This window comes from Balaenoptera ricei, chromosome 1, assembly GCF_028023285.1.
Source record: "Balaenoptera ricei isolate mBalRic1 chromosome 1, mBalRic1.hap2, whole genome shotgun sequence".
NCBI classification, from domain to species: domain Eukaryota; kingdom Metazoa; phylum Chordata; class Mammalia; order Artiodactyla; family Balaenopteridae; genus Balaenoptera; species Balaenoptera ricei.
This window is the reverse complement of record NC_082639.1, coordinates 169,957,766-169,980,530: the sequence shown is the minus strand read 5'-3', so window position 1 is coordinate 169,980,530 and position 22,765 is coordinate 169,957,766. Positions and strand designations below refer to the sequence as shown.

The 22,765-nt window shown below is 51.6% G+C and overlaps 1 long non-coding RNA gene across 2 annotated transcripts; it reads right to left on the bottom strand.

Annotated features, from left to right (window-relative positions):
* Window positions 1-10,104: 10,104 nt before the first annotated feature.
* Window positions 10,105-22,441, bottom strand: LOC132376031 (uncharacterized). Of its 2 annotated transcripts, none has more exons than XR_009506205.1 (6): window positions 22,198-22,441; window positions 20,766-21,026; window positions 16,207-16,366; window positions 15,806-15,936; window positions 14,362-15,623; window positions 10,105-14,151 (listed from the first exon to the last, which is right to left on the bottom strand). It is a non-coding gene; the product is annotated as an uncharacterized LOC132376031 (long non-coding RNA). The 2 variants fall into 2 exon arrangements; XR_009506206.1 differs by having other exon boundaries at window positions 14,362-15,168; window positions 22,198-22,440.
* Window positions 22,442-22,765: the final 324 nt, after the last annotated feature.

The window sequence follows — 22,765 nt, the reverse complement described above, 5'->3', positions numbered from 1 at the left end:
AGAAATACTATGTAGCCGGGACTTCCCTGGTGGTGCAGTGGATAAAACTCTGTGCTCCCAATGCAGGGGACCCAGGTTCGATCCCTGGTCAGGGAACTAGATCCCACATGCATGCCGCAACTTAAAAAATTCACATACCACAGCTAAGGAGCCCGCCTGCTGCAACTAAGACCTGGTGTAACCACATAAATAAATAAATATTTTAAAAAAAAGAAAGAAATACTATATAGCCATTGAAAAGAATGAGGCAGAGAGACCTATACATGCTGATGTGGAAAGGTTTCCAAACTATACTGTTAAATAAAAAAGAAAGATGTGCAACAAGCGTAGCATTTTTCTTTCTATGAGTCTAACAACAAAAACAGCAACAAAACCGCAAATCACTTGTAAATCGTGTGTGTATGTACACATTATATATACACAGAGACTACATGCATATGCATAGGAAAGGTCTGGAAAGATGCACCAAACCGCTAACAGTGGTAGCCTAAGGGGAGCAGAGTTTCTGGAATCTTAGATATTCTGGCAGAGGAGCCACTCACAAGCATGGCTTCAGAGCTCCTTACCCAACTTTTTATAGCAACAGGAGGGATTTATTGAGGGCTTGCTATGTGCCAAGCCAAGCACTGTACTAAACTCTGCTTTATCTCAGTTCTCACAAGGACCTCAGGAAGGAGACTGTTACTACCTCCATTTCAGAGATGGGAGAAGCGAGGCTGAGTATCCCCATCTTCCTATCCCTGCCCAGCCCTAGTGTCTTGGACACATCCCTGTGTTTGTGGTTCCCCTTTGAGAGAATCCTTCTGTTTGGACCCCTCCAGGTTGCATCCTTTTGTAGTCGCCTGTGTCTGGTTTGCGGGCAGTTTCAGGAGTTAAGTAGGGCACTAGCTTGGCCAATGCCACAACCGTGGGCAGGACACTTAACCTCCATGAGCCTCAGTTTACCAGTCCAAAAAACAGGGACCACTGGTGGGACATGAGGTGATTTCATGTGGCTTATGAGTGATTTTTTTTTTTTTTGGCCGCGCCGCGGGGCATGTGGGATCTTATTTCCCAGACCAGGGATCGAACTTCCGCTCCGTGCAGTTCTTAGCGCAGAGTCTTAACCACTGGACCGCTGGGGAATTCCCATGAGTGAACATTTAAAATATATATATATATATATATATATATATATATATATATATATATATATAAAATAGTTTATGAACTAGTAAAATAAACATTGTACATCAAACCTGGGATTTCAGATAGCACCTCTTAACATTTTGAGTGGATTAAAAATTATAATAAGTAAATAATAGTACAGGTGGTGCTGGCCAAAATGACGAAAGGGGTAGGAGAGGAGGGGAATTTATGAGAAAAAGCATGAAAAAATGCTTAGTACACAGCCAGAACGCACACACAGTGAGAACTCAATGCACTGATTTAATTGGTTATCATCATCACATTTGGACTTGAAATAAGCAGTTCTGATTCCAAGTGTAGGGGACCGAGACGGAGTGGGAAGAGAGAGAGGTGGCCAGGACTTCTGTCACCAGCCTAGGGGACCCTCAAGACGTCCCAGGCCCGGGCTTAGCCCCGGTGGGGCCCGACAGCATGTTGGAGAACTCGGTGGCTTCACGGCCAGCTGAGCCGAGGCGACCGCGCTGGCTCCAGACTGGTCAGCAGAGGGCCGCGCATAGGTTCCTTCCTGCACTTCCTGCGCGACTCGCAGCTCTCAGCGCCCGAAGCGGCGCCTGCCAAGGACGGATTCCGGAGGAGCGCTGCCCAGTCTCGGGGAATCGGGTGCGGGAAAGGCTGCCGCTGCCAGCCCGCCCCCGGGAGCAGCCAGCGGGGGACGGGGCACGGACGGAGCCTCGAGAACCGAGCGCTCAGACTCCTCCCTGCCCCTCGCCGCCCACACCCCATCTACCTCAGGTTGGGAGGCCAGTCCTCCACGCCTTTCGCCTCTCGAGCCCACCCCTTTCGCTCCTTGCCCCTGTTGTTGCTCTAATGAGGGCTTTTCCTTTTCCGCACTTTTCTGAAATCGCCTCCTGACCTGGGCTCTCTCCCTGCGATCTCTCCCTCCCCACCCACTGTCCAGCGCCTGAGGGACCTTCCTACGACGCCAAGCTGATCTTTCCAGCCCTTTCCAACCTAACGCCAGGCCGGCGGACAGCACCGCCGCCTTCCTCCGCTGTCACTGGAGGCCGCCCCACCCAGACCACGCCCCTCGGAATCCCGACACGCCCCTCCGAGTCCACGCCCCTCCAAGACCACGCCCCTCCGCGCCGGCTGCTCTTCTGGAGCTCCGGAAGGTGAGCTAGCGCTGGGAGTCCCGGCTCTGCAGCGCACTCCCCGCCCGCCCAGGAGGGAAGATCCTGGACGCCCCCTGCCGTCCCTGCCAGGGCCACACGCGCCCACGATGAGGCCTGCTTCCCAGACCTCAGCCTCCCCGGGGGGCAGGGCCCGGGCTCGCTGTCCCCGCAGCTTCTCCCGGCCCTCAGGTTTGGGGCCCCTTTCCCCGACGAGGGGCTGGCGGCCCGCACGGCTCCGAGCTCAGGGCCTCCCCGCCCCCGGCCCGCCCTCGTGGCCATCTGGAGGCCCGCGAGCTGCAGCTGCGGCCCCGAAGACGCCGCACGTCCCGCCGAGGGGGTTACACTTGGCGTTTTGGAAAACGAAGCTGGTTAGTGCTCAGCTGCCTCAGATGAAAACTGTGGATGAAAATGTAACATTTATGAACGGAGAAGCCATGAGCATGTAAACTGCGTTTATTCTTGCCGCGGCTCCCGAGGAGCATGAGTTGCTGGTCCCGCCGCGCCCGCAGTCGTCTCCGGCAGCCGCCTCCTTCTGCCCCTCGAAGGTGGGCTTCAGCCTTTAACCCACGTGGACCTGGCTGAAACTGATCAGGAAGCAGGGCTGTCGGAGAAAACGCCAGGACGCCGCAGGCTTCCGAAGCGCAGTCACTGCGCCCCAGCCTCCCCTGTGGCGGAGGGGACCGCTTCCCTGGCTCGCCCGGAGCGGCCCGATTCCCAGTGCTCCGGATTAAGTTTTTTTTTTACCCGGAGCTTCGGTCTTTGATTCAGCCGCCCCGCTGGGAGCTAGTAGAAAGGATGACCAGGCGGTTCCTGGTCCGGAGAAGGCGAGTCCTTAGGGGACACTCAGGAGAGGGGAGCCAGTGCTGAGGGAAGCGGCGGGGAGCGGTCGTCCAGGTTAGCGTTCCCCGTGCCCTCGAGGATGAGCAAGATTTATACAGGTCAGGAGAGGCAACCGGGGAGGCTTTAGGACGGGATTTTACTTAGGAATCAGTCATGTGGGATTGTCGCAAAGTGATCAGTTATGAGGTCAGGGCAAGGCCTGAGGAGCTGCCCCTGGGGGAGAGGGAATCCTAAGTCCTGGAGGAGTCATCTTGGGGACACCAAATGTAGAAGGGTCCTGGGATGGGGGCTGTCTCCCAAGGGTGACTTAACGGCCCAGCTCAGCTTCTCCCACTTGCTGGGGAGGAGGCCTGGGACGACCTGGGCGGGGACCCAAGCACGAACACCACCTTCAACGGAGCTTTGCCTCTGTACCACCCCAGCCCCTGCCCAGAGGTTTTAACAGGACCATTTCCTCCCTCCTCACAGAATCAAGCACTTGGCAATGAGTCTGAGAGAAAGAGCAGGTCAAAACAGTCCTCAGCACAGCAGGGGAATAATTTTCTAAGGAAAGGGCACACCCAGAGAGACGATGCCACCTCCACTCCTGGGGATTTCAGGTAGGTGCCACCTGGGATCTCCGCAGAGCCTCCCTCCCTTCCATCTGCTGGTTGAGTGGTGGGGACACTCTGGAAGCCTCCCAGTAGTCTGTTCTTGGGAAATAAAGAACGATGGATTAACCCAAGAGTTCTAGGACCCTGGAATTTAATGTTGAAAATGGTTGACAAACAATTTAAAGGGAGATATTTGGCTTCATATTCAGGATGAAGAGATGTGCCTGAATATCTTCTTCACCATGAGCCAAGCACCATGCTAAGCTTTCATTCTCACGTCGTCAGAGCAACCCTGAGGTTGCAATACAATAAGTATCGTTTTCCCTATTTTAGAGATACGGAAACTGAAGCTCAGAGTTATGAAATGACGGGCACCAATCACACGGTTATTGAGGGGCAGAATCAGAATTATAAGACAGGTCTTGACTTCAATCTTGGTAGAAGGAGAAATTTAGATAATTAGGAAATGGATGAAACCTTTGTTAGGTTTTGGGAAGCATATAAGGACAAACATGGACCCAGCCGCAGGTTTAGTAAGCAGGGTCTTCCAAACGGGAATGACCAACGCACCCCAACCCCTTGGGTTGCCCTGTGCCATTTCCACTTTGCAGTGCGGGGCAGCGCCTCTGCTTTCCCGCTGGCTCCCCTGTAGACCCCACCGGGGAGCAGGGCAGGAGACTGCCAGCCTAGAGGGGGCAAAGGGGACTGACTTCTTACCGGAGGCTTCCTGTGGGCTTTCCATCTGCTTCCAGTTTCTGGGGGCATCACCCCGGTCTCAGTTCTTCAGCCCAGCAATAGCAGTTCTTTCCTGTGGCAGCGGCTCAACCCAGTTTGCAGAGTTTCTCCTACATCCTCATCATGTACCACCGCAACCCCCCACCCCCCTCACCTACCGGAGATCTCAGCACTATTTGGACAACGCCCCCTCCTCAGAAGATTGGGTTCCAGACCCACAGGGCCCTTCTTCCCAGCTCAGAGACGCCAGCACTAGCCGAGCAGTACCCCCTTCTCTGAGGTCTGTGTGTCAGCTCCGGGCCTCTCGTGTGAGTTTCTGTTTTCATCATTCTGACCACTTTAATTTAATTCTCCCAGCTCTAGAGTGGCGGCTGCTTCCTGCAGTTGCTCCCTTTGTGATACCTTAAAGCTTTCTTTTTACTCTTTCACTTACTAGTTAAATGTTTACCTACTTAACAGTTCTTCTTTTAAAAATTTATTTTATTGAAGTAGAGTTGATTTACAATGTCATGTTAATGAACAGTTCTTTATATTAAATTTTCTCTGTTAAAAAAAACTACTGCGGCTTCCGTCTCCTGACTGGCCCTTGACTGATACAGAAATTGGGACCACGAGTGGAGTGTTAGGTGTGATAAAAGCAAGAGGAGCCACTCTCACCCTGATTCCCAGGCCCGGGTGTCGTGGCTGTGGGACAAACAGCGCCACGTGATGGTCTCTGACTCAAAGCATCCACTGTAGCCTGTGAGACAGAACCCCACCCCTTCAGAGTGGTGACTCCCAACGGGCACCATAACTAGGTCATCAGTCGGTCATCCCACCCTTCTATTAGGTCAGCTGCTTCTGAGTGATAGGGTATGTGATTAAACTGGTTAACTCCACAGGCATCAGCCCTTTGCTGCTCTTCTTCTGACGTGAGGTGACTTCTTTGATCCAAAGCAGTGTGTGTAGAGTAGCAGGACCGTGAGCGAGGCACTCCGCAAATCCATGCATGGGGTTGCTTGCAGAAACATTATGAGCAGCAAACGCACGTCCATATCCAGAATGTGTGTATAGCCCACTGGGGACAAATCTCTGCCTCTTCCATTATGGAAAGGGTCCAAGGTAATCAACCTGCCACTAGGTGGCTGGCTGGGGCCCCCAGTATGGCTCAGTGTTAGTATCTGCTGCTGGCTGATTAGACGGCAGACGGCCAAGTCAGCATTGGTGAGGGGAAGCCCGTGCATAGACTTGGACTCAAACCCTGCCACCATGGCCACTTGGTTCCATGGGCCCATTGAGCAAGCACTGGGGTAGCTGTGCAAAGAGGCTGACTGACATCCTTAGAACATGCTTTGTTCACCTGATTGGCAAGAGCCTGCTTTGCAGTGAATACCCTTTAGTGAGCAGTTACATGGGGCACAAATATCCTGGCATTTCATGCCCGTTTGGAGAGACACGTCCACATACTTCTTCCCCACACCTCCTTGTCACCAACCTTCCAATCATATTCCTTCCACATCCCTGCCAATGAATCCATATAGACCCATACTTCCAGCCGTCTCTCAGCCCAGACAAAGTGGGCAAAGTGCCTCTTGAAGCCCTTCCCACTAGGAGGATTTTCTTTCATTGTCCTTCAGAGCCACCCTGGCGTGGGACTGTAGGGTTACGGCTGCCCACTTTCTGTTGGTGCTAGTAGATCATGTAGAACCTTCTGTAAACCAGACCTGAATTTTTTCCTTCTCAGCCAACTGATCACAGGGAACTTTCTATGAAGTCCTGGGATTAAGGGAAGACAGGCGATGAAGAAAGAGTCTCTGTTACACGCATCTGAGCCACCTGCACACACAACCTACTTGTGTCTTCTGAACCCGCTCGAGCCCAGCCTCTCACGTGCCATTCCACGGGACAAGCCAGTGTCGGGTGTTGTACCTGAAAAGCTATCACCATACCCAAGTTCACCTAGATTTTCTCCAGGGTTATCTTCTAGGAGTTTTATAGTTTTACCTTTTATACTTAGGTCTGTGATCCAGTTAGAGGTAGTTTTTGTGAAGGGTATAAGGTATGTATCCATATTCCCTTTTTTTTTAAAAATAGATCTTTATTGGAGTATAATTGCTTCACAATACTGTGTTAGTTTCTGTTGTACACCAAAGTGAATCAGCCATATGCATACACATGTCCCCATATCCCCTCCCTCTTGAGCCTCCCTCCCACCCTCCCTATCCCACCCCTCTAGGTCATCGCAAACACCGAGCTGATCTCCCTGTGCTATGCTTCTGCTTCCCACCAGCCAACTATTTTACATTCCGTAGTGTATATATGTCGATGTTATTCTCACTTCCCCCCAGCTTCGCCCTCCCACCCCATGTCATCAAGTCCGTTCTCTACATCTACCTCTTTATTCCTGCCCTGCGACTAGGTTCATGAGTACCATCAGCAGTGACACCCATGACCCCAGCTCACAAGGTCCCTATGGGTCTGGAGGTGCTGTTGCTTCCATGCCTCTTATGAAGTTGGGGTTCTTGGGTGAGGCTGGGCCTCCCACATCTAGGATCTGCCTTCCCTGGTGTTACAAGCAGCCAGCTCTCTGAAACACTACCCCCTTCACTGCAGCTGACAGCAAGTAGGCTCCATGGGACCTGTGGCATTTTCCAAACATGGTCCACACATTCTTTGACACTCTTTCCATCAAAGAGTAGAATCTGATTCCCCTCTACTTGAACCTGGGCCATCCTTGGCAACTCGCTTCTAGTGAATAGAATGTGGCAGAATTGATGCCGCGTGGCTTCTGGGGCTAGATTAGAAGAGGCAATATGCTTCCTTGTGGCTCTCTCCCAGGATGCTTGCTCTTGGAACCCAAGCCCCATGCTGTGAGAAATCCCAGCAGGCACATGGAAAGGCCACATGTAGGTGTTTCGCCTACAGGTCCAAGTGAGGTCCCAGCCAACAGCCAGCATCAACCAGACATGTGACTGAGGCCTCAGTGATTCCAGGCCCCAGCCTTTGAGTCCAGGTCCAAGCTGATGCCGAGCAGAACAGAGACAAGCGGTCCCCACCAAACACTGCCCGAGTAGCAGATTTGTGAGCAAAATAAATGGTGTCATTGTATAATGCTAAGTTTTGGGGTATTTTATTATGCAGCAATTGGATAACTGGAACAGCAGATAACTTCTTTCCCCAGACTCTCTCCTCTGGGTCTTACTGCTTGTCACCCCTCCCCACCCCCTGGAGCACCCAGCATAATCTCTTTAACATCACCAGCTTTGGGAAAACTAAAGCCAGAAAGGAGAATGTGGTAACTTGCTAGTTATGCCTCAAAATATCTTCTTCCCTTCCTCTAGAGTAATCAGGTTAGGTTAGCACATGTTGCTCCAGCTAGAGATGCCATTTCTCAGCATTCTTTGCAGCGGGATGTATCCACTTGATTTAATCCCAAACAATGGAATGTGAGTGGGTGATGTGGGCTACTGCTAAGCCTTGGGCATGTGCTTTTCTAAACTCTCCCCTTTCAATGGGCTGGATCATAGATGGGATGATGTCCCAGCTGCAACCATGCAGATGAGGATAACAGCCTAGGAGATGGAGGAACAACAGCTTAGAGGAAGCCTGGGGCCCTGAATAATCCTGTGGAGCAGAGCAGTTTATCCTTCTTGAACCTCAGCTGGGCTCCTCTGCGTTGGCACATGAGAGAGAAGTAAACTTATATCCTGTTTGAATGACTATACTTTGGGGTCTCTTTGTTATAGCAGCTTAGTCTCTACCCAAATAATACTAGAAGTAAGTGTCTCAAGCCCTGTGACCTAACCTTCCCTGAGACAAGGGCACAGAAGGGCTTGGCTACTTTCCTAAAATGGGAATTAAAACCCAGGGAGGAAAATCGCAACCAATGCTCAGGAAATTATCCTGCTCTAAGGTCTTCTCTGATGAGTGCCATATAACTGGTCCCAGCAAGGGAGCTATGGGAACCTAGAAGAAGGAGAAATTGCCTTCAGATGGAACTATCAGGGAAGACTCCTGCAGAGACAGTGGCATTAAATTGAAGGTAGAATTTGGATAGATGGAAATGGGGTATGGGAAGTTCAGATAAAGGGAAAGTGAGCCAAAATGTGGAGATAGGAAGATGACATCTTTTTGGGAGAGATGCAGAAGAGATAGTACGCAGTTTAAAAGTAGAGCTAAATATAAGCCAGTGCTTTGGGGCTTAAATTCAACGTGGCAAATTCACAGGTTTAGTATCCTAAAAGATTCTTTCCTGTTTCTATTAGAGAACTGTCTGCAAACAAATCTTTACTTGATGAGAAGTTTAAACATAATTACGTCTAGTATATTACATGCATATTTCATTGCTTTATTAAATCCTTCAAACAACACAGTTCTTGGAAGTATAATTAAACTCTTTAGAACATTACCTCACAAGAGAATGAATGAATCATAAACTTCAGATATTCTTTCTAAATACCTCTTAGTCTGTAACGTCTGCAGTGATACTGAGTGATGCCATGTGAAAGTGGCCTAAGGGAGTGAGGGTGGTGGTACCCAGCTCATTTACTCCTACTCCCCTTCTTCTGGTAACAGACTTTCTGGCCAGAAGAAAGGCATGTCAGCCAGGCCTGGGCCATTGTAGTACACCATTCCCCAGGCCTCAGTGATTAGACCGGTGATGGATATGTGACTAAGCAGTGCCAATCAGAGTTCTTCCTTAGGATTGATGCACAGAGGTAGGTAGAGAGGGATTGGGAGTTATTTTACTCTCAGGACTATTAAGCTGGGGTTTCCCCCATGGAGGAAGAGAACCCATAGGCAAAGATGAGCAGAGATGAAATATGGACAGAGATCTAACAGTGTTGAGTCCTACTTTCAGTGCCTCTGCAGCTCTTCCTTCAGTCCAATGACTTATTCCCAGGATCCTTCCCAATTATTGAGGGTAAGTTCCCCTTTGAGCTGGATTTCTGTCACTTGCAACCGAGAGTCCTGACACAAGGGTGAACTATATATAAGGGAGGCTACTAGGATCAGCCACTTAATACCATAGCTCATCAAATTTAAAATGCCTTTGATTGTAAAATATATTTTACATACCACTGAGAAAGGGGGAAGTGCTGCCGAATAAGCTATGAGGAGCCATTCATTAGATGCATCCTGGTTTCAGAAATATGAAAATATGAAAAAGTACTTTCTAGAAGTGATGAAATATGGTAGCTGTGGGCCCTTGGATGAGTTACTTAGTATCTATTATCCTCAGTATCCTCATCTATAAGGCAAGGATGATAATACCCACCTCACAGGATTGGGAGGATTAGTAATAACAGATTTAAAGTATCAGAACACAAATTTAAAGTAAAGAACACAAATGTTCTTAGCAGCGTTATTCATAATAGCCCAAAACTGGAAACAACCTCAGTGCCCATCAACCAGTGAATGCACAGGCAAAATGTGGCATATCCAAATGATGGAATACTATTCAGCAATAAAAAGGAATGAAGTACTGATACATGCTATACCATGGATGAGCTTTGAAAACATTCTGCAAAGTGAAAGAAGCCAGACACGAGAGACTGCATATTGTACGATTCCATTTATAAGAAATGTCCAGAAAAGACAAATAATATATGATATCACTTACATGTGAAATCTAAAAAAGAATACAAACAAATCTATATACAAAACAGAAACAGACTCACAGACATAGAAAACAAACTTCTGGTCACCAGACAGGAAAGGGAGGAGGAGAGGGATAAATTAGGAGTATGGGATTAACAGGTACACACTACTATATGTAAAATAGATAAGCAACAGGATTTACTGTATAGCACAGAGAACTATATTCAATATCTTGTAATATCTATAATGGAAAAGAATCTGAAAATATATATCTATACATAAAACTGAATCACTTTGCTGTACACCTGAAACTAACACAATATTGTAAATCAACTATGCTTCAATTTTGAAAAAATGTCCAGAAAAGACAAATCTATATAGAGACAGAAAATAGTCATTGCCCGGGGCAGGGAGAAAACAGGAATTAACAGTGAATGGGTGTGAGGGATCTTATTGGGGTGATGGAAATGTTCTAAACTGATTTATGCTGATGGTTGCACATCTTGGTAAATTTACTAAAAAATTCATTGAATTGGACACTAAAAATGAGTGAATTATACGATATGTAAAGTAGGACTCAACAAAGTTATTTTAAAAAGATGTAAAATGTCTAGAATAGTTTCTCAACATGGTGGTTGCTTAAGAAAGGGTGACTCTCTTTACAACACAGGGAATATAGCCAATATTTTACTATAACTATAAATGGAACATAATGTTTACAAACTGTGAATCACTATGTTGTACACCTGAAACTTATATAATATTGTACGTCAACTATACCTCAGTTGAAAAAAAAAAAGAAACGGTGACTCTTCTCAGCTCTGCTTCGGGCTCAGGTACCTAAATTCATAAAGCTACCCCTTCTTGGGGAACCAGAAGGGTCAGTGCTGTCTTTTTTTATGGTACCTAGCAAGCACTGCTTCTAGAAACTACTCTGGTCAGTTAAGCTGTGCAGGGTCCAGCAGGAGACAGCAGGAGAGGGTCCTTGTCTACAGAGAGCAGACTGACAGGACTTCAGGAGACTGGTCAACCCGCCCACCCCTCCACCCACCGCTACCATTACACACACAAACTAAGAGGTTAGTGACCAACAGTCTCCTAGACTGGTCCTGGAGGCAGTAAAAGATCTCAGAAATATAAAGAAGTGAGGCTGCTTTCACTTCCTGGAAAGCTGGTTTCATCCCCAGGAGTCTCCCCTATGCAGCCCTACACTTGTCCTCTTCCCTCCTCATCCTCTGGAGGTCACCAACCTCGGCCATCAGCATAGTGACCCTCGGCGTATCGAGATGCTCAGACACTGGCAAAAACATTCGACCCAGAAAGAAGCTTCTAAGAAGGCCTCCAGCACGGGGCTTGGACTCAGCTCCCACAGGTGGCCACGCGGGGCCTTGGCTCCCTTTCCCGGCCGCTGCCAGGCCCGCTGGAAAGAAACGTGGGCTTCGGGTCAGAGAGCCCAGTGTTCCAACCCCAGCTCGGCGTGTGCGGGCCGTGTGACTTCAGGAACCACAGTGTCTCTGCTGTGGAAACAGAGCTTCCCTCACCCCTACCTCTCCAGGGACTGTTGCGGACAAATGGAACGTCGGCGGTGGCAGCACCTGGATGGGGGGGCACCAGCAGGGCCGGCTCCTGCCCTTTCCCCGTAACTGCGCGGACTGCGACTGGACCTGGCTGCTTTGCCTTCACCTGGGCTCCATTTTAATCCCAGAAATGATGTTGTCAGCAAGTCATCAGGCCTGAATGAGGGCCTGCCCCATTGATTTATGGCGACACTTTTACTTTCTTTGAGATGCTGGTAGACACAATCGGGCCTGGCAGCAAAAACAGTGGCCGTTGAGTGGTTTGGGGCTGTAACCATTTAGTTATACACAGCCTGCACCTTCAGGGCCTTGCATCACCAATGTGTGGGGTGCAGGGCCCCAGAGGGCAGCCTGGCCCTGGGGTCACAGCCTCCTCTACTCCCACAACCCCCCAGGGTACAGGGAGGGCAGGAGGGCATTTCACCCCTGCCAGGCAGCGCTCTGGGGCACAAGCCGAGCTCCAGAGCCCTGCGGGCCAGAGGAGGCAGCGCAAGCACCTGGCCTGGATTTGAATATGCGCTTCAGCACTTGCTGGTCAGTGACCTGGGCAGGTCTCTTAACTTCTCTGAGCCTCAGTTACTGTGTCTGTAAAATGGGCACCATTGCACCTGTCTCCCAGGGTTGTTGGAGGATGAATGTGTGCAGAGGCCTGGGCACGAGGCCTGGGCACAGTGCCTGGCGCACCTGCAGTACCTATTATAGTCCAGGCAGAGGAGATGGGGCTGGTGGGAGAACAGCAAGGAGGAGAGAAAGAAAAGCAAGAGAGGACTTCCCTGGTGGTCCAGTGGCTAAGTCTCTGCGCTCCCAATGCAGGGGGCCTGGGTTCGATCCCTGGTCAGGGAACTAGATCCCACATGCTGCAACTAAGAGTTCGCATGCCACGACTAAAGATCCCATATGCAGCAACGAAGATCCCACGTGCCACAACTAAGACCCAGGGCAGCCAAATAATGAAATAAATATTAAAAAAAAAAAAAAAAAGAGAGAGAGAGAGGGAGAAAAAAAGAAAAGCAAGAGAGGGAAGTGCCAGGGGAAACAAGAACACCTTGGGTTTTGCAGGGCCTGCAGTTTAGGCTTTCCTGGCATTGCTCATTTCCCGCCCTGTGCTCTCCCCCTGCCAGCTGCACCCTCCCTGCCCCTGCCTGGCGAGGCCTCACCCCTCAGCCTCAGCCTCAGTTTAAAAAACACCTCCTCCAAGAGACCTTCCCTCGAAACCCCCAATCCACACGAAAAGAGATCCCTCCCACCTTGTTTTTCCCTTCCAGGCGGAATCTATAGGTGTATTTGTCTGATTATGCGTTTAACATCCATCCGCCCCCAAGACGGTCAGTTCCAAGAGGGCAAGGCCACGTTTATTTTGCTCACTTCTGAACCAGCACCCAGCACCGTGCCTGGCACAGAGTTTGTGGAGGGAACCATTTCCTGTCTGCAACTCAGACGGGTGACAGAGACTGTGGACGGGGCCCTCCAGGCCATAACGACAGGGCCCTGCTTCCAGCAGAGAGAGGAGCGCGGGTCAGCGTGAATCAAAGGCAGAGCCTGCAGACGGTGGCGTGGCGAGAGCCCGAGCAGGTCGGGCCACGGAGGGGCGGGCGTGGGGCATTCTCTCAAGGAGTTTGGAGGAGACGGTCTAGAGAGTGGCTGGCTTAGCAGAAGGAAGGGGCCGGGTTGTAAATGACCTTGAAATCTCCACTAGGGTACTTGGACCTTCCCTTGGTTTTGAAGTGGGGAAGTAATATGGTCAAGTTTGCCTTGCTCAGAGCTCCCAGCCTAGGGCTGCGGGAGGAGGCTGTTCCCTTGAGAGTGGAGTCTGGCCTCCAGCCTCACTCCTTCCTGGGACAGGGTCCTTGCTGGGCTGAGCAGCTTGTGAATCGGACACACTCCCCCTTCTTTTGCCGCCTTTGGCTGACCCTCTACAGGCAGGCTCCCCGCATCCTCTCCAGGTGCCTCCTGCCCACCGCAGCGCTGGTCTCTGTGCCCAGGCAATGCAGGCGCCGCCCAGCAGTGGCCCCGCAGCAGTAGGGAGCCCTGTGCTTGGACACATCCCAGCCAAATCCTCCCCGGGGCACTAACTCCTGATGTCTTCCTTGCTCTACCCATGCCCCGCCCACCTCTGTGCTGCTGAGAGGGGAGGTCCCCTCAGAGCTGGTATATTAGTCAGGTTAGGCTTGGTTCTACTGCAGTAAATCAGCCCCCAAACTTCAATGACTTCACAGTAAAAGTTTCTTGCTCAGTCACGTTATATGCCCAGCGCAGGGGGAGAGGGCGACGGCAGGGCTCCGCTCCACCTAGCGTCTCAGGGATCCAGGCTGCTAGAAGAACCACCATCTGGACAATCACCAGTCACAGTGGTGTGGGAAGAGAGGGCATAGAGAACTCTGACCCAGAACTGACACAGGTCACCGCCAGCGACGGCCCATTGGCCAGCAGCCAGGACTTTGGCAAGGCGGAAAGCCCACAGGCGCTCAGTGGCCAGTGTCTTTTCAGCCTGGTGAGTGCCGGGGTCAAGAGCAGGTTGGCTCCTGCCTAGACACAGAAAGATAGATGACAAAGGATGCAGGGGGAGGTGTGGGCTCCCTCCCAGGTGCCTCCACCCTCCGCCTGCGCCCTGCTTCCTAGAGCACAGCTCTGGTAGCACCAGCCCCACTGCTCCCCCCGCCTGCAGAACGCGACCTCTACCCAGTCTGGCCTCAGCCCAGCTTTTTGCCTCATTTCCCTCCACTCCCCCACCCTTACCGTGAGTCCCTCTCAAGCCACACGACACTCCCTGCTGCTCTGTGGACATCTGCTTTATTTCCTTTACTCCTCCTGTAATGTTCTTTCTGCCTCATCTCTGCTGATTGGAATCCTACCCATTCTTCCAGGCCTAGTTCAGGTATCACCTCATCCATAAAAGCTTCCAGACTCTTCCACACCGTAGCATCTGCGTATCAGACACGTCTGTGACGGTTCCTCTCACAGTTCACCCCCACAGTCTCCTGCAAGTGACACTGCCCAGCCCAGAGCCCCCCACTGACGGGCCAGCCCCAGGCCGACCATGGGACTCCACTCCCTCCCAACGACAGCTGACTAGCCTGAAATGGCCAATATGTGGCCTGGCAGCAGCCTATGAGGAGGAGCCTGATGCACGAGGATGAGCTGGGCCAATCAAATCCTCGCCAGAGACTTTTAACTGGGGACAGGCAATAGCAGCAGGAGGAAGAGCTGCAGAAAGGCATCAGGGGTGACACAACCCGGAGACGGGCGAGCGGGGCCCCCAGAGCTGAGACTGAAGGAGCAGAGCCATGAGGACAACGAAAAAGGCAGAGCTGCCAGTGAGCAAATCCCCGATTGGTGGAGAAGAGAGGGCTCGGGTCCGGGAGTGGACGGAGAGGCAGGCACCCAGGAGAGGCTTCAAAGCACCCTTCGCCCCAGGTCACCCAAGGGAGGAAGCTGTGTACCATCCAAGTTGGTGCCATGCTGCTGTGGACTCTTCCCCCGAAATGACGGCAGAAGCTGGTCCATTTGGAAAGGCTGACTCTAAAGCGAGTCCAGGGGGCAGGCCTGCTGACCAGAGGAGTGGGTGTGATCCACACTGCTTGCTCCCCAGCACGGCCGTCCTGCCCCGCCGCTGAAAAGCATTGCTGCTGACTCCTCACTCCTCAGGCCCCAGACACCCAGAAACAAAGGCAGGGAGAGACCAGCCTGCCCAGCCAGAGCGGTCCTGATGGACTCCCAGGCCCTGAGGCTACACTGCCTCACACCTGTAACTCCCCCAAGGCACCAAGAGTCCCAGGGCCTGGGCTCAGTATCTCAATATCCTGGTACTGCCTCTTAGGAGTGCAGTATCACTGAGCAAGTTTTCACATCTGTAAAATGGGACAGTAATAGCTGTCTGCCCACTTCATGGGGTTGTCATGGAGATCCAGTGCTTCTACATGGAAAGAGTGTCTCTGTGTCTTTCTGTTGCCTTCTGTGCTCTCAAGACATGATGATGGAGGCCGAGTAGGCGGTCTCTCCTGTGACAGAGGCAGAGCTGAGGCCGACAGTGAAGACTTGTCCCAGGCGTCCCTCAGCCCCCTGAGCCCTCCTGTTCCTGTGGCACCTGACCCAGGCAGCCACACGCTGTTTGTGTCTGCTCCTCACCCTCACCCCGATCACTTGCCATTTTAGTTTCTGCTCCTTTTAATGGTTACCTCACCTCACCTCCAGATGTGCCCTCATCTTCAGGCCCAAGTCCCCAGGGGCCACTCGGCTCTGTCTCTGGCTGCCAGGTTGGCACAGGGCGTCTGAGGGCTGAAGTCAAGCGTAGAACCATTCCCCTCCAGGCTCCTGAGAAGACAAGCCACACAGAGAATTCACCTCAGACGCTGTGGCAAAGGTTGCTTGTGACCTACCCAGTGTCCACTTACCCCTTCTTCCTTGGTAACTGACTGTTGTATAGTTGGTGAGGGATGAGGCTAAAAACCTACATTTCTAACCTCTCTTGCAGATAGGGGTTGCCAAGGAGATATAAGTGGGAGTCATTGGGTGGGGCTTCTGGGAAAGCTCTCTAAAGGGGGTTAACTCAACAGGAAACTTAGCCCTTTTTATCCTTCTTACCTTCTTCCTTCTTGGAACTGAGAGGTGAGGGTTAGAGCACCAGCAGCCATCTTGTACCATAAAGACATCCTTGAGAACAGAAGACATGAGCTAATAATGGCGAGGCCTGGGTTCCTGTGATCGTGGAGCTGCCATCCAATCTGGAATTCTTACCTCTGGACTTTTTATGTAAGAGACAGACACACATAACTGGATCGAACTTGACTTCATTTCGCAGAAGAAGTGTCTTCCTAAAAAACTGCTTTTCAAATAAAATTTTTAGTCATTGACTTCCACACCAAGGAGGATTCTGGGTCCTAAAAAATGCTTTCCTAAAATATTCTGTGCAAACCATATTTTCACAAATCTAGTCACTGTTCCCCATTGACTTACTTTATGAATTTTAGAGATGCCTTTGATATAGTATTCATTTGTCAGTGACACTCAACCAGTGCTTTAAGTTTTTCAAATTTTTCACTCCTCAGTCAGTTGGGTAATGACCAGTAAACAACGCTTAAAAGTCCCAAAGAGGCACTTCAAAGAGAAGAATCTTTCTGTAAGATCAGTGTAATAACCACCCCTAATGTGTTGTGACCTTGCATTTCCTAGAGCAGAGGCTGTGACGGCAGCCCAAGGTTGAGGGGAGATGACCTCCCCATCTACCCTGGAGGGAGGGGTCAGTGCCCTGGACAGAGATGGCTCCAGAGGCAGGCCCTGCTAGCCAGGAACCTAGGATGAGGGGGCTGACCAGAAAGTCCTCAGTCCCACTGGTTTCTGCCCACCATTGAAACGGGTGCTGAAGCTGGGTTGGTAGCACAGAGGCAGCCCACGGGAGCAGGGTGCATCCAGGGCAGTGTGTGCCGATCTAAATGGCTCCCTGGGGGGAGTTCCTCCCCAGAGGCAAGAGACTGCATCTTCCCAAGTACCTTCATAACCTTGGGTGTTGTTAATAAGTATTCTGATTTTTTTTTTTTTTAAATGTGACAAAGTGGGTTTTTTTTAACCTTTTAATTTTTAAAATAAATTTATTTATTTAATTTATTTATTTTTGGCTGCACTGGGTCTTTGTTGCTGCGTGTGGGCTTTCTCTAGTTGCAGCAAGCGGGGGCTACTCTTCATTGCTGTGCGCGGGCTTCTCATTGCAGTGGCTTCTCTTGTTGCGGAGCACAGGCTCTAGGCGCGTGGGCTTCAGTAGTTTGTAGCACGCGGGCTCAGTAGTTGTGGCGCACAGGCTTAGTTGCTCCGCGGCATGTGGGATCTTCCCAGACCAGGGCTCGAACCTGTGTCCCCTGCATTGGCAGGCGGATTCTTAACCACTGCGCCACCAGGGAAGCCCCTAAGCATTCTGATTTTTAAAAGGTCCAGGGTCAAATCCATTTAGGAAAAGTGTCTACACATATTTCACTGCTCCAGACCCTGCCAAGCCTAATTCCCATAGCTAAGGACTTGGGTGAGCGCATGCACAGGGGACTCTCAGCTTCAACTGCTGAATGAGCACCTGCTAGACACACTTGAGAAATATTAGGTTAAAGCATCAAATCTTCCAAAGACTCAGCTCCTTTTCATTACAGACCACCAGGCACTGGGCTGGGCTCTGGAGGAAAGACAGGAAGCAGCTTTGGTTTTAGGAAGAGGATGGCAAAGGAGTAAAGCACAAACATATCCACATCCTCATTAGCAGCTAGAAAGGCAAGTCCAGAGCAGGGCTAATGAGAATGCAGATGTCTTAACTGAGAGAAGAACTCCCATCCTATATCCCCTCCCAACCACACTCTCCTCAGATGGATAAGAGGGAGGATGGCAGGAGTTTACCTGTGTCCTGAGGAGTGCCCAGCCCTGTGGAGGGAGGCAAGAGGGGTTCCGGAAGTGGAACGAGAGGAGCCAGCACTGCTGCGGCCCTGGGATGTACAGGAAGCAAAAGCGAAGGTATATTCCCCAGGTGCTGTTTCTTTGAGTCTTGTAGTAAAAAGAAGAGTTCTGATAGAGGGATGGGCAAGTAGATAATTGCGAAGTGGGCATGCCTGTTTAGAGGCAAATCAAGTGGACGAAATTGCAGCTATCAGAACAGAACTTCCATAAGCTTCCACCACCTCACCTACCTCTCTGTCTCTGGGCTCGAGAACTCTGCCTTCTCTCTGGTACCTGTGGAGCCTTCCTGGCCCCAGCAAAAGCCTCTGCTCTCCCCATCTACTCAAGGACTTTGCTGCAGCTGCTCTCTTCTCCCCACTGGCTCATCCCCATCAGTAGGAACACATGCTGCCATTTCTCCCAGCTAAAAAGAGCCCTTTCTGTCCCACCTCCCTCTCCAGCTCCCTCTCCCTTCTTTCTGTCCCACCTCCCTCTCCAGCTCCCTCTCCCTTCTTTCTGTCCCACCTCCCTCTCCAGCTCCCTCTCCCTTCTCCCTTTACAGGCAAACTCTGCTAAGAGTTGTCCATCCCTCTCCTCCCTTCCTCTCTTGGAGCCGCTCCAATCAGGCTTTGGGCCCACTGCTCCTCCAAAACTGCTCTTGCCAACATCACCAGTGACCTCCTGGTTTGGACCCGGTGTCCACGCTCTGTCCTCTTCACTTGACCCTGCAGCAACGTTCTGCCAGATGCTCACTCCCTCCTCCTGGTATCACCCTCTTCTAGGGTCTTCTGGGACACCACACCTGCCTGGTTTTCCTCCTGTCTCTTTGCTCCTTCTCAGGCTTTCTACTGGTTCCTCCCCATCTTGCTGGCTTTTACATAATGGAGTGCCCTTGGGCTCAATTAATCCGTGGACCCCTTCTCTTCTCTAACCACATTCCCTCTCTAGATTGAAACTATCCAACAGAAGTTTAATATCAACCACATGTGTAATTAAAATTTTTCTAGAAGCCATTTTTTAAAAAGTAAAAATGCAGGTAAAACTGATTTTAATAACATCTTATTAACCCAATATATCCAAAATAGCATCATTTAAACATGTAATCAATATAAAAATTATTAATGAGACGTTTAACTTTTTGTATTAAATCTTCAAAACAGTGTATATTTGACACAGCATATCTCAATGTGGACACCAAATTTTCACTGGAAGTTCTTGATCTGTATTTAGATTTTATAAACTCTACAGCTGAAAAAGTAGATCTGTATACCCAAGTTGTTCCAAACATATTAAAAATTTTCCAATAATTCAATCAAATATCAGTTTTAAAAATTTAAGTTAACTAAAATTTAAAATTTAGCTCTTCAGCTGCACAATTTCCACTAATTTCAAGTGCTCAGTAGCCACATATGGCCAGCAGCTACTGCATCAGACAGCACAGAGCTAGATCATCTCAGAAAATTATGGCTCTAAATGCCAGCAGATCTTGCTGATGACTTCCCATTTTTATCTCCAGCCTGTACATTTCCTCTGGCACTGCAGACCTGTCTAACCAGTGTCTACTCAACCCTGCACCTGGATGTCTAATGGGCACCTCCAACCTAACCTGTTCAAAACTGTGCTCCAGAGAGGACCACTCCCACTCACCAAACTAGCAAGGCCAGTTTTCTCCATCTTGGTTAATGACCACTCTTTCTTCCTGTTGCTCAGGCCAAAGCCTTGGTACTCTCCTCGTCCTTTTTCTCTTTCCTACCTCATATCTGGTCAGTCTCCCCATGGAAGTATTTCCAGAATCCCACCACTTCTGGTCATTTCAGCTGCCACCAGCCTTGGACATGCCCCCTCATGGCTCCTAGATTACTGAAGGGCCTCCTGGCTCTGGCCCTGCCCCTGCAGTCTGTTCCCATTCCGATGCTGCTTTTAAAAGAAGTCAGACACATCCTTCTTCTGCTCAGAACCCTGCAGGGCTCCCATCTCACCCAGGGGAGAAGCGCAAGTCCTTACAATGGCCCCATAAGGCCCTCCCACATCGGATCATCCACCCTGACCCCTTCATCCCCAGCTTCTCCTAGGTGCCTCCCCCTACTCTGCTCCAGCCTCCTGACTGTTCCTGGAACACTGTAGGCCACCAGATAGCTGCGTGGCTGGCTCACTCAGTCCTTTACTCAAAAATCGCTGTTCTCGGGCTTCCCTGGTGGCGCAGAGGTTGAGAATCTGCCTGCCAATGCAGGGGACACAGGTTCAAGCCCTGGTCTGGGAAGATCCCACACGCCGGGGAGCAACTGGGCCCGTGAGCCACAACTACTGAGCCTGCGCGTCTGGAGCCTGTGCTCAGCAACAGGAGAGGCCGCGATAGTGAGAGGCCCGCGCACCGCGATGAAGAGTGGCCCCCGCTTGCCGCAACTAGAGAAAGCCCTCGCACAGAAATGAAGACCCAACACAGCTAAAATAAATAAATTTAAAAAAAAAAATCGCTGTTCTCCTACATGTACATTTCATACCCGCTTTCCCTGCCTTTTTGCCTTTAGCCTTAATTACTAACACATTCTATATTTCACTTATGCCGTTCTGTCTCTTCTTTTATAATATAAGCTCCAGGAGGGCAGGGACTTCCGTATGTGTTTGTTTTGCTGCTCTAACACCTGGAACCTATAAGGAGCTCAAGAAATATTTTAAATGAATGACTTCCAGGCAGGGAGAAAAGCTGGAGCAAATCCAAGGGCAGTTGCTACCTTGAGAAGCCTGAAGCTGGAACTGGGGAGCAGCGGGGGGTAGGGCAGACCACTCCCCCGGTTGAGGTTGGGTCGGGGGTGGGCACTGAAACTGCTATCTTCAAGATGGGAGCGGGCGCCGGAAGCTCAGAGTCTTGGGAAAGCGGCGGGTCTGTGATCTCCTCCCGAGAGGCTGGCAGAAAGGCAGAGGCGGGTTGGCTTCCTCCGTCACCACTCCCCCCCGGCCCAGGGAAGCCCGGGAGATCCGAATGTCGAAGAACTCTGAGAAAGCAAAACGTGTCATTAAACTCAAGCTGGGGATTTGTGTAGAGGATCCTAAATGACAGATGCCCCCACGGAGGAGCGCGGAGGGCGGGCCGGGCTTTGTCCCGGGAGGAGGAGCTGCGGCCTCTGGAAGCGCGCGCGTCACGTGGCCGCCAGTGCGCCGCTCCGCTAAAAGGGGCTGACCGCTGGGCCGTGGGCGGTGAGGGCGGCCGAGGACGCAGAGCGGTGTGCGAATGTTCTCAGTCCTCGGTCCCGCCGGGACAGTGCAGGCCCGAGCCACCGCTCGGAGCCGGACGCGAGGCCTCCGGAGCCCGGGGCAGCTCGGCGCGGGCGCGTGCCCGGGTTCGCCGCCGCCGCCGCCAGTACGTCCCCGCTGCCGGCGCGCGCCCGGGCCGTGCTCACAAAGGAGATCCTTTCCCGGGCGCCCCGCCGCCCGCGCGCCAGCCGCGGCCCCGGCACCAAGGGGAGGGGTCGCCTGCGAGCCGCTCCAGGCTTCCAGGCTTCCAGGCTCCACGGTCGCTTGCCCCGAGCTGCCCTTCATTTATTTATTTTGGTGGAAGAAAGCGGGGTCATCTATCTTGGAGCAGCAAATCTTTCCAGGAAGTTTGTACCTATTAATATTTCAGTTCCTGGCAGCTGCTTTAAGTGCCTGGGAGTGGGGGTGGGGGTGGGGGAAGGGCCAAGTTCAATGCAGCGAGAGAGGGAGCTGCTGAGCGCGGCCGACTGTTCTCGGCAGGCCTGAGGCGGTGGGGCCGACGGGCAGTTCCCGCGCCTCCGAGACACGTCCCTCTCCGCCGGAGGCAGGAGCTACCCGGACCCCCGTGGGGCGCGGGCACGACAGTGGCGGGTGACCTCGGGAGCGTCGCGCTTGGGGGCAGTGGGGGGAGAGGCGGGCCCCCGAGTCTGCGACCTGAGCAGGGACGCCAGCTCCGGGTTCCCAGAGCGGGGGCGGTGGAGGGAGCGGGGAGGGCCGCTCAGCCAGCAGATGTCGGCGCGGAGCGGACGCGGGCGGGGAGGAAGGAAAGGCGGCGCCGGGAGCACCCCGGCTTGGAGGGCGCGTCCCCGCAAGCGAGGGGCCGCCCGCCCGGCTCGACCGCCACCTGCGTTCGCGGGGAACCGGCGACGGTGAGGCCCAGAGCCCTGAAGAGGTCGGGACGCCCTTTCTGACCTTGGTCCAGCCACGCAGTGCGAGGGCGCTGCTGCAGAAACTTGATCTTTTAAAGCTCGATACTCCTCGCAACCACCCTGCAAGGCTCCTGAGAAAATGGAGCTCAGAGAAGTTAAATAACCTCCTCGCGATCGCAGTGCTGCTGCCCCACAGGGAGGTCCCCGATTTTTGACATATCTTGCAAGAAGTGGTCCCTTGGAAGCAAATGCAACGCTGTTTTTCCTATAGTACCGCCCACAGGATCGTCCCCTAAGGGGAACCACGGGAACAAGTAGAACTCTAGACCCACAGCACCTGGACTTGCCAGCTTTTCAGAATCCCTTTGATTCACCGCAGAAGTGCCTGCTCAGGCTTCCTAGCCAATCACACGTCCGGAACACTTGTCGTTTCGCCAAAGAAAACTTATTTTTAACATCCCTCAGGTGCATATGCAGATGAAGAGATTTGAAGCGGTTGGCATAGCCACCTCTGAAGTGTGGCTCCTGGAAAGGTTACTTCAAATGCTAACATCCCCACGGTAAAAACTGAAGTCCTCACGCACAGCAACAAGGCACTGCCTTGTCCCCAG